At 40.8% G+C, this 14,520-nt stretch overlaps 1 long non-coding RNA gene across 1 annotated transcript; it reads left to right on the top strand.

Annotated features, from left to right (window-relative positions):
• Window positions 1–280: 280 nt before the first annotated feature.
• Window positions 281–1,286, top strand: LOC146649937 (uncharacterized). The gene is made up of 3 exons (XR_014908260.1): window positions 281–428; window positions 514–625; window positions 706–1,286. It is a non-coding gene; the product is annotated as an uncharacterized LOC146649937 (long non-coding RNA).
• Window positions 1,287–14,520: the final 13,234 nt, after the last annotated feature.

The following is a 14,520-nucleotide window of genomic DNA, read 5'->3' as shown; positions in this document are numbered from 1 at the left end:
TGTGACACATCGTGGACATCCTCTCAGTTCTGTACATATTATTTGTATTGCACTTCGGTTTTTTGCAAACGGGAGCTTTCTGTATAATATTGGTGACGCTGAGCACGTTTCCAAGGCTACCGTCTGTCGGGCAGTCAGGAATGTTACAGTTGCACTGAAACGTCTCCTGTACCCGTTTGTGGTGTTCCCCGGTCATAGACCCACAAGATTCATCAAAGAGGGATGCCACAAAATTGCAGGTATCAGGATGACCAAAACTTAATTTATGATGTGGTGATACTTGGACTACTACTTAAATTTTACATTTATTTTCACGGTTCCCAGGCGTGATTGGCTGTACAGATGGCACTCACATTCCAATCATTGCTCCTTCAGTAAATGAAGGAGACTATGTGAACAGGAAGTCTTTCCACAGCATTAATGTGCAGGTACATAGTTCCCTGTAGCATTTCAAACTAACAAATTATTTCATTATAGTAATGGATGCTAATTTGTGTTCTCTGCACTGTGAAGATCATATGTGATGCTGCCAACATTATCACAAATGTGGAAGCCAAGTGGCCAGGCTCTGTCCATGACTCACAAATATTCCGTGAATGTACACTGAGCACAAAATTTGGACATGGTGAGTTGAGAATACTTTAAAATATATAAAGACCAATTGCTTCAGGGACATTTGAACTGAAGTGTATCCTTCTGTCTTAGGAGAGTTCACTGGCTACTTGCTTGGTGATAGGGGGTATCCATGTTTACCCTATTTGCTTACCCCTTACCCTGACCCTGAACTGGGCCCACAGCAGCGATATAATCTGGCTAATTGCAGGACAAGAGCCAGAATCGAAATGACTATTGGAATGCTTAAGGCCCAGTTCCAGTGCCTGCAAAGACTCAGGGTCACCCCAGAAAGGGCATGTGACATTATTGTGGCATGTGTGATTCTTCACAACATTGCCACAATTAGAGGAGAACACTGTCCTTCTGAACCAAACATCAGCAGTGATCCAAACCATGAACATCCTGACCCTCCCACGGACATACAAGATGGAAGCGCAGTCAGAGACACCATATGTCACAATCATTTCCTTTGACCCATCACCTCAACATGTTGAAAGAAGAATAAACAGATTTTTTGTTCAACTGGCTTTATTGGTCGCCTGTGTTTCCTGTACACAAAGTATTAAAAGATGTAAACCTCATAAAGTGTCTCTGTTGCTTCCTCCTCTGTAACAGCTGTCAATGTTTCTTCATTATTTTCCTGTAGTAAAGAAATAAACAACATTGCTGTTCTACTGTAAACTCATAATCTGTGGAGTATTACTCACAACTGCATGTTGGTCTGGCTCAACAGGAGGCTGCACCAGATGCAGTACACCACCACCATCAACTGATAGAATATGAGGTTTATACAGGTCACTTATAACTTACAAGGGACCAAATGGCAATTAACAAACATACCAATCACCTTACACTTCATTGTCATTATGCTCTCAAAGACAACCAAGACTGAGGGAAGGCAAAATCAGTAGGAAAATAACTTCACTACAAAATAATCCATTATGGTAAAGAGTTTATCAAATGAATGAGTAGCACTGCAAAGGTGACTGTGAAGAAAGGATGTACGCACATCATGTATTATTTTGAATTTACCCCCTATGTAGGCACTTGTGTCTTGCGGGGTTATTGACTCAGAGGATGTCCCCGCAGAGATGCCTTCAGCCACAGGGCGCCCACTGTTTTGGCTGAGGGCCAACTGCTCAGCCTCTGTGAGTGGTGGAGGACCCCCACCTGTTTTTCGGGCCTCCGCTTTTTTTCTGTTGGCTATAACGGGTCACATTTGAGCATACAGAGTAAGCAAATATGTACTTGTAATGTGCTCAGATAATTTCAATAAGTGCTTACAGAAAGAAAATTAATGTAGCCTCTAACTGAAATTGATTTACATGGGACAAACAGACCAAGCACTATGGCTCATAATACAATTACACCTTACCTGTTTGGACTATATTTTTATATTTCATTTTTACTTGCTGCCAGGAACGTTTGGGGCCTGTTGGGTTGCACCTGCGCTCACATCACATCACAAAATCAAATGTATAAAATAACAAATAAAATAACATATGATAAAATAACGTGTTAAATGGGTGGAAATCCCTAGATCAATGTTTATATTAACACTCACGCATTGACTCTGTCGGCTATGTTTTGCCATGCATGCTCCCTTTCTTTTGCAGCTGTGGCTGTGTTACTTTTTTCCGCGGAATTTGCATGTTATCGGCATATGCTGCCATCAGAATTTCGGCCTCAAGCGCTGTGAAATACATTGACCGCGCCTTCTTTCCCTCCGTCTCCATGGTGACTCGCTTAATCTGTGCTCCGCTTATCAGGGCTTTATGTATCCTCGTCCGCGCGCTTCACTTGGGGTTGACGCAACTCCGCGTTGATTGAACTAATTGTTATCAGCCTTTCTGAAACCGAATATTCCGAGTTGGACAGTTCGGGGTTACTCAACCCTGCGTATCATTTTTCACTCTGAGTTTTCTAAACCGGCTTCCTGAAACAGGGCCCTGGTGTAAAAATCTGCCAAGTCAAATATGTGGAGTGACCTCCTGTGGCGACTTCTTGTGAATAAGGGAACAGCTGAAAATAGCTTGAAGACTATAATGCATGCGGGATGGCTTAAGTACACTGTGTTAAACAAAAATAGTGTGACATAGCTTTAACCTATTTCTAGGTCCAACCCTTCATTACATTTTTTTAAATCTGCCTTGGCTTTCATCACTGTTTCTGTCTCTATCTCTCCCAGAAACCTATTAAACTCATTCTAGCAAGCCAAATCCATGTGAAGATGGTGAAGTTGGGTGTAGTGCACTGACTGGAAAATCAGAAGGCCTTGGTGCAGCACTGAGGCCCTGCAAAGGACCTCAAAATGTTCACAGTAACCATAGGGTGCATAGGAGAAAATGTCTTTCCCATATGAGGCGAGATGTTACTTCATTTTATTTATTTATTTATTGCTCATTTATTTCACTCCCTCATCTTGTTTTTTTCCATTACAACAGTTGACGGCTCAAGCTTAAGAAATACAACGGGGAGGGTTTTATTGACAAATTTAACTGTAACTCAGTTGTCTGAGCTCTGTTACAATCACGATAAAGGTTGGGGTGCCTTTCTGTATTCTCATTGGTGTTTGAGTTCATTTTTAGGTTATACAGTCATGTTGTACAAATTGGTATGCAACATACATCCATAACCCCAACTTTAACCTTTTTAAAACAAATTCCTAATTGCTTCCTTGATATTACTTAAAGACATAGAGCTTTATAAGTGGACCCTAAGGGATAATAGTCAATGAGATGTGCTCTTAATAATGCATGATACAGACGCAGGAAGCCCTTCAAAATTCTGCCAGGTTTTTGGCAACAGAGACAATGAAAATCTTTTCACATCCTTATGATGTTCAACACAGAGAGAGTCAGGCAGACTATCAGAGTAAGATTTTTCTTTCTTTTGAGGAATAATAAATTATGTTTTTATCATTTGGATTTGCTCCAGCACAGATTACATTATTATGAAATATTATTACAGTGTTCACCATCATTCACCAGAATTCGAAGAATATATTTGGATTAAATGAAGTATAAACTCGATCTTTTACTGAAAGCACACTTAGGTTGCAAGGCAATTTACCAGATATAAACAAAACAGAATTATGTCTCAAATTCTGAAACATGAATCCGAGCATGCTTTATCAAAAGTGTAAATCAAAGTTTCTAAAATATTAATCCCACAATCACACACACACATAAACACACACATTGAGATGATTAATACAAACAATTTGACTTATAGTCAGATGATTTTATGTCACTACACAGCCTTAGTCTGTAAGTGTAATCACTAACTATGTTAACTTGCAATTAAAAAGACAAAGGAAACACAAATTTAATGTTAGCGCCATTGTTATGAAACGACTTATTATTCACTTGAGAATCTATATAATGAGTACTCCTGTGCCATAAATAATAATTAGACAGTGGTATTGTTCTGGCCTTCTGAAATCAAAGTAATCAAAATACCAGACTGCAAGTCTTAATGTCTCCCAGAGCCTGTTCAAAACAAATAATTGCTGGGTGCATAGGAATATCAACATAATGAATTGTTTTGACAAACGTTTTTGTCATTACAGGCACCAAAAAGATGGGTAGTGTACCGTGTTGTACGCAGTCTATACACATATATAGAATGTGTGTTTGCGTTCAGAAAAAAACGTGTCTGATCTCGGTAGCTGTGTTTGGACAAGGTAACAACCTAAATGGCAGACTTTCTCAGAAGTGGATCGATGCAAATGGCTCGCTGCTGCAATCACAGATGCCACAAGCAAGGGCAGACAGGCAGCCAACATCTCTCTCTCCTTCTCTTTCTGTCTTTCTCTCTATGTGTGGCACAAAATGATCTGCCACTCTGAGCAAGACTCCGCGCTGCAGGGCAGCTGCTGGCATCCATTTATCAGTGCTGGGCTTATCCAGAATATTGTCTCTCCTTCTGGCAGGAAGCAAATCAAACAAAAAAAGAGGACAAATGAGAGCAAGGAAGGAAAAAGGAAACAAAAGGGAACAAAGTGAAAAAACAGTGGAACTTCTCCTGCCAGCCTCTTCAGTCAGGTGAACAGACACATATTAAATGAATGCAAAAGAAGTCTGGAATGAAAAATTCAGAAAGTCATTACTTATGAGATCTCAGCTGCAGTGACATCCTTTCAACACTCTGCATGCAATCCTCACCCCCTCCAAAACACCTATGCACGCGCACACACACACACACTGAATTCATCTGCACTTCCTCTCCCCACCCGAATCCTCCAACTCTGATTATCTGCTTGCCTTCAATTTTGTCACCACTTCTGACAACCCTCTTATTCTGCCATCTAAACTCCCCTGTCTTCAAATTGGTTCTCTCTCTGCAGAGCCACTCTCCTTGATCACCTCTATGGTCTCCTTTCCAGCTGTTACTGTCCTAATGCACAAAGCACGTTTTACATGGTGCATACTTATCTGAATACCTTTACTGATGGCATCAGAAGATGCAATGCCACAATTTGTCCACTATAGACTTTGAAAAAAATGTTTTATAAAGTATTTGTTGCAAATGTGATTCTTTTTTTTTTTCAGATTTGTCACACGTCTTCCCCCTTTCCCTTGTTATGCTGTAGTCTTGCCAAGCTGAGTTGATGCTGATGGTTTTGAAGACAGCAAGCTGTGCCCATTACCTTAAGCATGTCTGGCTGGGGTATGAGCTAGATTAGGGGAAGAATGAATAAAGCTTTCTCACTGTGAGCACTGGGCCACCTACCTATAAATCACCTGTTCACTCCCCGTAGCCACCACAGTTCCTACTGTGTTAAATGCCTCTGACCCAGCCAGAATTCCACTGTTCTTCCCTCTCTCCCATACCTTTCCATGAACGCATTTCCTCATTTTTTTCCCCCTTCCGTCCCCAGTACATACCAACACTCCTCCACCCTCCTCACTGGCCGTTTCTGTCCTTATCTTTATGCCACTCTGCTAGCTATATACTTTTCCATGACGTTCTCTTTTTGTCTCTCACAAGCAGCCTTTTCAGCTGTCTTTATCTCACAGTTATCTTTCTCTTGCGCTCTCCTGCAGCCGTGCACTTTAACTTGCTGTCTTCAGTGTTATTCCTTGTCTTTTTCCCCACTCCATCTCCTGCATTGTAGTCCTCCTGATGCTTCCAGTGGAGCGTGTAAAGGAACAAAGAATGCAGTCTGGGTGGTAAAATCAGTATTTGTGAGCAAGAGCATATGAGATGGAAAAGGGAAAGTCTCAAGGTTAAAGGAAAAAAAACTAAACTGTTTGCACTCCATGTTTATTTAGCACATCGTAAAATGGCAGAGCTTTCCCCCCCCTTCTTTAGCTTGCAATTCATTCACTGTTTATTCCACAAGATTTATTACAATTGAATAACATGTGATGAGCCCAAAATGCTTTAGTACTAAATACCTTGGTTCTAAATCGCTGTATTTGATGAGATTAGATTAAACTCTAATGATGCCTGTAGGGAAAATGGGGTCTTTACCAGAGAAAAGAATAGATACAGTTTGGAACTAAATACACACGGAGCTAATAGAGTGCATTAAACACGTAGCTTACAACTACAACCAGTTGAACCTGCTGTACTGACCCTACCCTAATAAATCATTAAGCATATTAATGCTATGACTGAGTGATTTATTGAGTGAGTGAATGACTGAATGAGAGCAGCTTTTTTTTAATGGCAAGATTTAAAATGCAAACATGCACAAAAAGGGAAAAATGCAGTTGTACACAGATGTACCCTAACAGCACTTGCACACTATCCCCCCCTCCCCGCAAATGTCAAAGCATCTCAAATTGAGAGTGGAATGTGAACTAGTCCAACAGGCCAGAGTTCACTGGTTCAAAACTCACTGCCAGGCAGCTGTGATGAGAATCTGAAGAGTAATTTGTAGTCTGAGTGAGAGCATTAGTCCCATTTTCAAATGCAATACTCACTGCAGTTCATTCGTGCGCTCAGAGAGAACCCCTGAGTTTTGTAATCTGCTCTTTTAACCCCCAGTGCCCCAACTTCCATTTGCCCACACAACCACACACACAAAAATTTCACCAACACTAGGGCTGTCTGTTGGAGAAAAGAAAGTGATAGAATGGAAGACGTAGAGGATAGAGGAAGAAGGTCCGAGATGGATGGAAAGGGAGGTCTTGAAGGGATATAAATGGAATAGCAGATGGTGGGAGAAAGAAAGACTCATCATCCTGCAAAGTTACAGCCCACAGAATGACAGGAGTGTATCTTGATGCTCATATGCCCATGTACAATTTATTTATGTGTGCAAGTAGATGAAAAGCACTGCCTTCCTTATCTGTGTGTCATCAATATCATGGTGGTGGACCCAGCTAATTGCAATATGTCAGAGATAACAAATACTTAGGTAATGCCACACATAAAGAGGTCTGACAACAGCATAACTAGAGTGAATGGACGGGGCTATCGCCCTGGGAGCTATACAGATGTGTTATAATTATGTCACTGGTTAAGTGATGAAATGTTTTGTCATTCGTCCCCTTCTCTCCCCTCGCTGAATTAAGCACATTGTTCCCTCCTGGCTTTACCTGAGTTCTCCAACTGCTGCAGATGAAGGTCACTGCCACTTGAGGTCAAGAAGTCCGTGGTTTGTATAAAACATCTATTTTTTCATCTCACGACAAGAAAATAGCATTTTATTTTGACATGAATAAAGTACCTAAATGTACTTTTAGTGGTACATTAGGTTGTTTTTTTGGGAGACTATTCATTCATACAATTGGAAATGAGATGTGGGAGACGATGCAAGCAAATGCAGATAACCTGCCAGACACAAGAAGAAGAAAGGCCCCAGCAGGACTGAACACAGAACCATCTTACTGTGAGATGACACTGCTAATCTGCACCGTGACTCCACCAACACATACAAGACAGATTCAGAATCAAAACTGATAGAATGTAACTATGTTGCAATGTGTATTTAATTTTTTTTCCTACCTTTGAACACATGTACATAAATACCTTGAGGTCTAAAAATTGGGCCTGCTGGATACATTTTTGTAGATGGTTTCTGACTATACCCTATGTCTGTGAAGGTTCTCAGTCATCCAGGTCATCGTAGTCTAAGGAGCTTGGAAAGAAAAAGCGTCTGGACTTCTTTGAGTTGCTTGAAGACGTTTCACCTCTCATCCGAGAAGCTTCTTCAGTTCTACTTATCCTAATTGGGCGTTTATAAAGTCAGCAAAAATGCACAGAAAAGAAGACCAGACACCAGCAAGGGAGGATAAGAAAGACAGACGCAACAACATTGTCATCCCCTATGTAGCCGGCGTATCAGAGAAACTCAGGAGAGTTTTCTCCAAGCACGACATCCCGGTGTATTTCAGACCCAGCAACACACTCAGAAACTGGTTCACCCGAAAGACAAAACTCCTAAACACAAACTTAACAATGTGGTGTATGCTGTACAGTGCAGCGAGGAATGTCCAGACCTCTACATCGGAGAGACCAAACAGCCACTTCACAAGCGCATGGCACAACATACAAGAGCCACCTCCACGGGACAAGACTCAGCAGTTCATCTGCATCTAAAGGACAAAGGACACTCTTTAGAGGATGCCAACGTTCACATTTTGTACAGAGAGGACAGATGGTTTGAAAGAGGATCTCAAAACTATAATCCAGTTTTGAGATCCCTCCCCAGACGCCTTAACGTCCACTCACATCCTGGGCCATCTGACCTTAGGAATTTGCATGATAAGGTGCAAAACAAACACAAACCATTCACTCATCACAGACAGGCTGATTGGGACCCACACCCAGTTTCACACCTTGGCTCAGGCGATTAGAGGATCATCAGGGGTCCTTTGTCCCTCTGTGAGTTGAAACTCCCACTAGGTTTAAATCTGGGACTCCCCACCATTTGACCTTAGAACTGAAGAAGCTTCTCGGATGAGAGGTGAAACGTCTTCAAGCAACTTAAAGAAGTCCAGATGCTTTTCTTTGCAAGCTCCTTTCACAGTAGAAGTAAAGCATTTTTCCAAGATCACAACAGGAGCAGCTTCTTTGCAGTATTTTCTGTGATGACCAGACAAAGTCGGAGATAAAAAGCAGCGTGACAAAATTTCTACTAGCTGACAAATTCTTATGATATGTAGCTGGCAATGTCTAATTTGATTAATTGATCCAATGTATTGTCATGAAGCGAAAGGAAAACCCAAGGCCATGTCTTCAAGTTGCTCTTGAAGTCGACTTGTTGCAGTGATGGCATTGTATCACAGTAGCACACTCAAACTCGCTGCTTAAACAGGCCTATTCTTTCACAAAGGTTCTGAAAGCCTGACAGCATATCTAGGTGCTTGATTTTATACTCTGGCAATGAGACCGAAGACACTTGAATTCAAAGATTAAGAGGTGAGGCTTGATACCTTTGTCCATATATTGTAAATTGTGGAGTTGTATGTACAGTTGTTACGGTCTGCATAATGTGCAATGGAAAAATATTAAAAAATATCAAATATCAAAAGCCACAAGTCATACAATGTTAAAAGATATTAAACAAAAGTGACTGCATAGAGTGGCTGTTTTGCAAATTGCCTGATAAATGACTGAAACGATTAGCCATTTAATAACATTGGTCCCAAATATTTTCTGCGAGAGACTGAATCAATAAGTTATTTCAGCTCCCGGCACATGATGTACAGCATACAGTGCAATGTAACACATGTGCTACTATGCCAGTTGTCTGTGACTGGAACATAAATGAAGGAGACAGGTGTTCTCAATACCTACAATACAAAATCTCTAATGACACAATCCAGACAATGCAATCAGACCGAGAAAGTTCATGATAAATGGGCTTAGTCACCAATCACAAATTCTTTCCATGTAGGTCTCCTGAATCCAGCAGAATAGGGCGAAGCTAAACTGTCCCCATCGCGTTGATGTGGACTTAACGAGCGGCTTTAAATTCGTCTGCCAATCATGCCGCCTTAAGACTCGGAATCCCAAGCCTGAAAGACTCTACCTGTGCGTATCTGAGGGTAACTACATCAAAAGTTGATGGCGGATGGGCCTGCGGTGGCTCATCGGTATGAGCATAGGGATCTGTTCAGCTGCATTAAGCCCCAGCAAGTTCATTAAGCAGCATGAGAAGGAAAGGACGAACACTGGGGCAGATAGCCTGCCTTGATCAATGTAGATGAATGTTCTGCACTGCTGCATGAGAGGCCACAGGGATAAAGTCTGAAGTGAATTAATGTATGTGCATTAAGGACGTGCATGTGTGGATGAGAAGAGTCAAGAGTCTACGAGCGTGTATGCAATGAGAAGCAGTTGATAGAAAATATGAATCTCAAAAAGGTATCAGTGAGAAGCTTCATGAATAAAAAGAAAAAGCAAAGTATGAAATTTCAATCAGTAAAAAAACAGGCAAGAAGAGATGATATAAAAAGCCCCTGCTCTCTTAAAATGAGTGGACCATTTTTCCACAGTTCGAGGCTCCGGTTCGTGTTTCTGTGAGATGGCTATCAATTTTCGTTTTCCACTGCTGCTGAGATGTCGGCCAGATACTTCTCTCAAATCTGATAAGCAGTTACTGCAAGACAAATCTGCAAGACAGATGCTAGACTATAATTTGAATGCAGACAAGCTGGCTGGCACTTGTTGTCCAAGCACAGAGTCCCCATCCTGATTGTTGTGTTGTTTCATTTCACTCTGTCAGCCTGCTCTATTGTCAGTCTGCTATTATTTTTGCTTTACTTTAGGTTCCCTTTCCCCCCCACTTTGTTATTGTTTGCCTGTTAGCTTGTCTCCCCCTGAGGTAAAATGTGCTTAGGAGGAAGCGGCAGAGATTAATTTGAGTACCTGAGTTTATCAGTTGCCTGTTCAAAAGTAATACAACAGTTCCACAAGGACAAAGAAAAAGTGACAGCATGTGAAAGAGAAAACATCTTCAGAGACAGTGATGGATCACAAGTGTGAATCATCACACACAAAGAATCAGCCCCGCAGTTTTTATTAAGTCAAAAGTATTCTTTCTCCAAAGACGAAGCTCAACGGGCCAAAGTGATTTCAAAAATAAAAAACAGTGAGGCCTCAGAGTCGCTTATAAAACACACGGCAATGAACAAAAGGAAGTCGTAGTCTGCAGAATACTATTTTAATGTTCTGACATGAGCCACAGCAAATATCGAGTGTTTCCCGCAAGCCTTCAGTGCCATATTAGATGCCTACCAATGAAATTCATTGTGCAGAGAATTAATCATCACACAGTATTGTAACATCAATAAACAACAGGAGGTTAAAAGGGCAGAGCCGGGGTGAAGTCGTGGCTACAAGTCTTCTGGTCCACGGACAGCAGAACGAGCGTTTGACAGCAGGGAGGATACCGTAAACAAAAACATCTGCTATTATTCAATTCCCAGTTGTGGCATATCTTGACCTGATGAAAGAGAAATGAAAAAATCATGCTCCATTAAATGTCATTACGCCTGTTAGCAAAATCTAATTCTACTAAAGTTCAGCGCCGGTTTACAAATTGAATGTAATTGCCCAGAATGCAAATGGCCTGGGCTGCTGTTTGTGTGAATGTGAGAACAAGAAAGAAAGAAGTGTGAGAGACAACGAGACAGAAAAACAAAAAGTGCTCTCTGAGGAAAATCACGAAGCGACAGAATAATGGGCAACTCTTACTCTTCAGAGTTTTCATTCAGAAGCCTGAGCGGCTACAACACCAGGGAATTGTCGATTGTCAAGGTTTTAAAAACTGATGGTTTCATTTGAAGGAAAAAAAAAAAAACAGAGATGGGGGAAATGTAATTACCCAGCAAGATCTGTGCGGGAGTTTTACTGTTTGATAATTATCCCTCAAAGGCATGTTAAACTTTTCCTTAGCTATCTGTTTAAAACTCCACGGAGACACAGAAGTGGGGAAGAGGTCACCCGGCTTCAGCAGGGAACAAGAAGAGAGAAAGATGTGAGAGAAATGTGCAGGAGAGTAGAGATCAGATAAGTGCAGGGTTGTTGGGCAGCCGAGAAGCACAATAGGAAATAAAACAATATATCACAAAGCAGCACAGCTTTGAAGGCAAGTTATTGTCTTGCTAAGTCACACAAATGCATCTTCTTGTAATGGTTTTCATAAAAGTAAATGTTGGATTTTTGTGGAAACTACCTGTCTTTTTTCGGATGAAGCATCAAAGCATGGAGCATTGGAAATGGATGACTGGAACATTTGATAGACCACTTTTCATTCCCTCAACTCACTTTACCCCGCCATCTGTCTCTTTTATGGATGTAAAAGCACACGCTCGCTGTACACAGACACTGTATTCACTGCAGCTCGGGTTTTGCTTCAAACATGGATGTGCACGAGCATCCACTCGCATAAATTGCGAGCATAATCTATTTACCACATAACCGCACTGACCATAAAATTCTCGAGAATGAGCAAAAAATATGAGAACCCGACAATGCTTAGAATAAAAATGAACAAAATGAAAAAATAAAAAAAAACGGAAGGCAAATTGAGAGAGTCAGGCCTGTTTACTCGCCTAACTTTTCATGAAAATGCCCTGCTCTGCAACTCAAACTGGAAACACCATTTGAAAATATTTTAGCAAAAAAAAAAGTCTCAAATATGTTGTTGTTTTTTTTTAATCAGCCGACTATATGACAGAGAATTAAGTTCAAACATCCACATTATCTTCATGGACTTAAAGGAATGTCATATTAACCTGAGGCAGCTGGTTTCATGTCACACAAAAGCTTTTCATCACAGTTGAAGCCGTTTCCGCTTTTCCCCTGATTCAGTAAGCTCCCAAAATAAGCTGAATAAGAATTGCCTTGATTTGTTACTGCAGGCATCTTAAGATCTTAGTCCTGGTAATACCCATTTATCTCATGGGTGTAGTTCAAGTCATGTGTAAACCCACATTGCTTTACTTGCACATACACCCATCAGCTTAAGTTCTTTATCTGTAGTATTAATACACTCTAATTATTGAAGGGTTGCCTGATGCCATACAAAGAGTGAACTCAGATGAAGGAGTCTCCCTAAATTGTTGCATATAAATGTATAAACACCAAGACAACCCCAAATAAACCAGCTGGGGTATAGATAAAACACACATACAGTGTAACTATGAGCATTCATCTATAACTCTCCAGGACAAACTGAGGGGGTCACCCATAGGCCTGCAAATGTGCATTATTGTTAGTGACACTCGGTGTGTTTCTCCATTTGCTTGCAGGATGCTTTTCTATTACGCCAGAGAGCCAATTAGCGTCTCTCAGTTTGACACCCATCACATCCAGCACTCGCATGCTCATACATGTTAATTATAGTCGGAATGGCAGCAGAGGTTTTTGCTGCCTTATTACAGTGGGAACATGGAACTAACAACCAGTGGAATGATGTGGCAAAAATCTCAGAAAATAAGTAACCGAGCAATGGTGACAGGGGGTCGTGCCCCCTGTCACCATTGCTCGGTTACTTATTTTCTGTCCTCCTTCGATCCCTCCCTAGAAGCAGAGCTAGTGAATAATGCTCCCAAGGAGTTACCTTCAAATCAAAGCTGGTCTTTCTACAAAAGTGAGGGAGCCACGTTAGAGCAGCTAATCCCGTGTCATTTAGAAACAGCTGCATATGAGATTTGGCAATTCAAAGCAAAAGCAAGGACACATTTACCCAAAACTGCACTGGATTTACTCTCACTTTGCAACATTGTCGGAAATCAATATACATTTATAAATGAACGAATAAATAAATATGGAAATCGATGTATAAAAACAATCCCCCACTCAACTCTTTCAAGTTACTGTCATGGAAACATGGTGGAACATTAGTTGTTCAAAAACTTGTTTTCTGGCTGTTGTGTGAAAATGAACGCATTCTGGTTGTAACAATTCTTCTAATAGAGAGACAAAATACATTTTGATTCACAGTGTTAAACATACGTCTCTGCGCAAACTCGAATCATCTCCTGCCCAACACGAGTAATAATCCCCAAGGACCTCAGTAGAAACACTGGACAGTTTGATTGAACAGAAGAATCAAGGAACACGTCCCAGATAGCAATACCCTACAACTAGATAATTCAAAAGAGATGATACTTTCTCTCTCTGGGGAAGATGCTTCCCTCTGAGAGTGTTCCACCTTTTTGAATAAAGAAACCATGATCTTGTAAACCACCCGTGGGCAAAACGGAGGTAATGATCTAACAAAGCCAGAAGGACAACATCATCAGCAAGTAACATGGAAATGGCACCTTTTGCGTCATCCAACTGGACACTACCCAGGCCTTGGCTTGATTTAGATTTTTTGTCCGTAAATATTACCAACACAGACGTGACCGGGGCAGAACCTTATTAGAGCCTGATGATACTGCGCATGACTTGACTTAATGCCAGATGTGTCTGTTTCTTAGTGCATATAAACTATGAATGGCTCATAACAGTGATCACTTTTTTGGAAACAGTTTTGGAAGAGATGCTGAAGACCAAAAAAACTGCCAATAAAAAAAAAAAATAAAAAATGATGCAGAAATGAGAGAATAACAGCTTTCTGACTACATTTCGATTTTTCTTCTTGTTTGAGAAAACAAATGATCTCAGAGTTAAACTGGATGGAAAATACAGATAAATTGGATGGAAAATGAATTTTTTAAAATTAATTAACTGATGGAACAACATTGTATCTATTATAGGAGAAAAAATGGAGTGAAAGAGAGAGAGAGGAAGAGAGAAAGTCCTAGAGCACTGAAGGGAAGGTCAGGGAAATACAGGCAGATGTTAGAAGATGTCCCAGAAGTATTCTCTTTGCTACAATTCTCTCACACCAAGAAGAGAAAGACAGCAAGCGTAACAATGGCACACACAAGCACAAAATACTCCAGCGAAGCCAGTGCACCAGCTATCAATGAAGTTCAGACATTTATGTTA

Source organism: Rhamphochromis longiceps, linkage group LG17 (assembly GCF_057381845.1).
Source record: "Rhamphochromis longiceps isolate RC_006_pf linkage group LG17, R_longiceps_female_GT1.1, whole genome shotgun sequence".
NCBI classification, from domain to species: domain Eukaryota; kingdom Metazoa; phylum Chordata; class Actinopteri; order Cichliformes; family Cichlidae; genus Rhamphochromis; species Rhamphochromis longiceps.
This window is presented reverse-complemented; position numbering and strand designations above follow the sequence as displayed.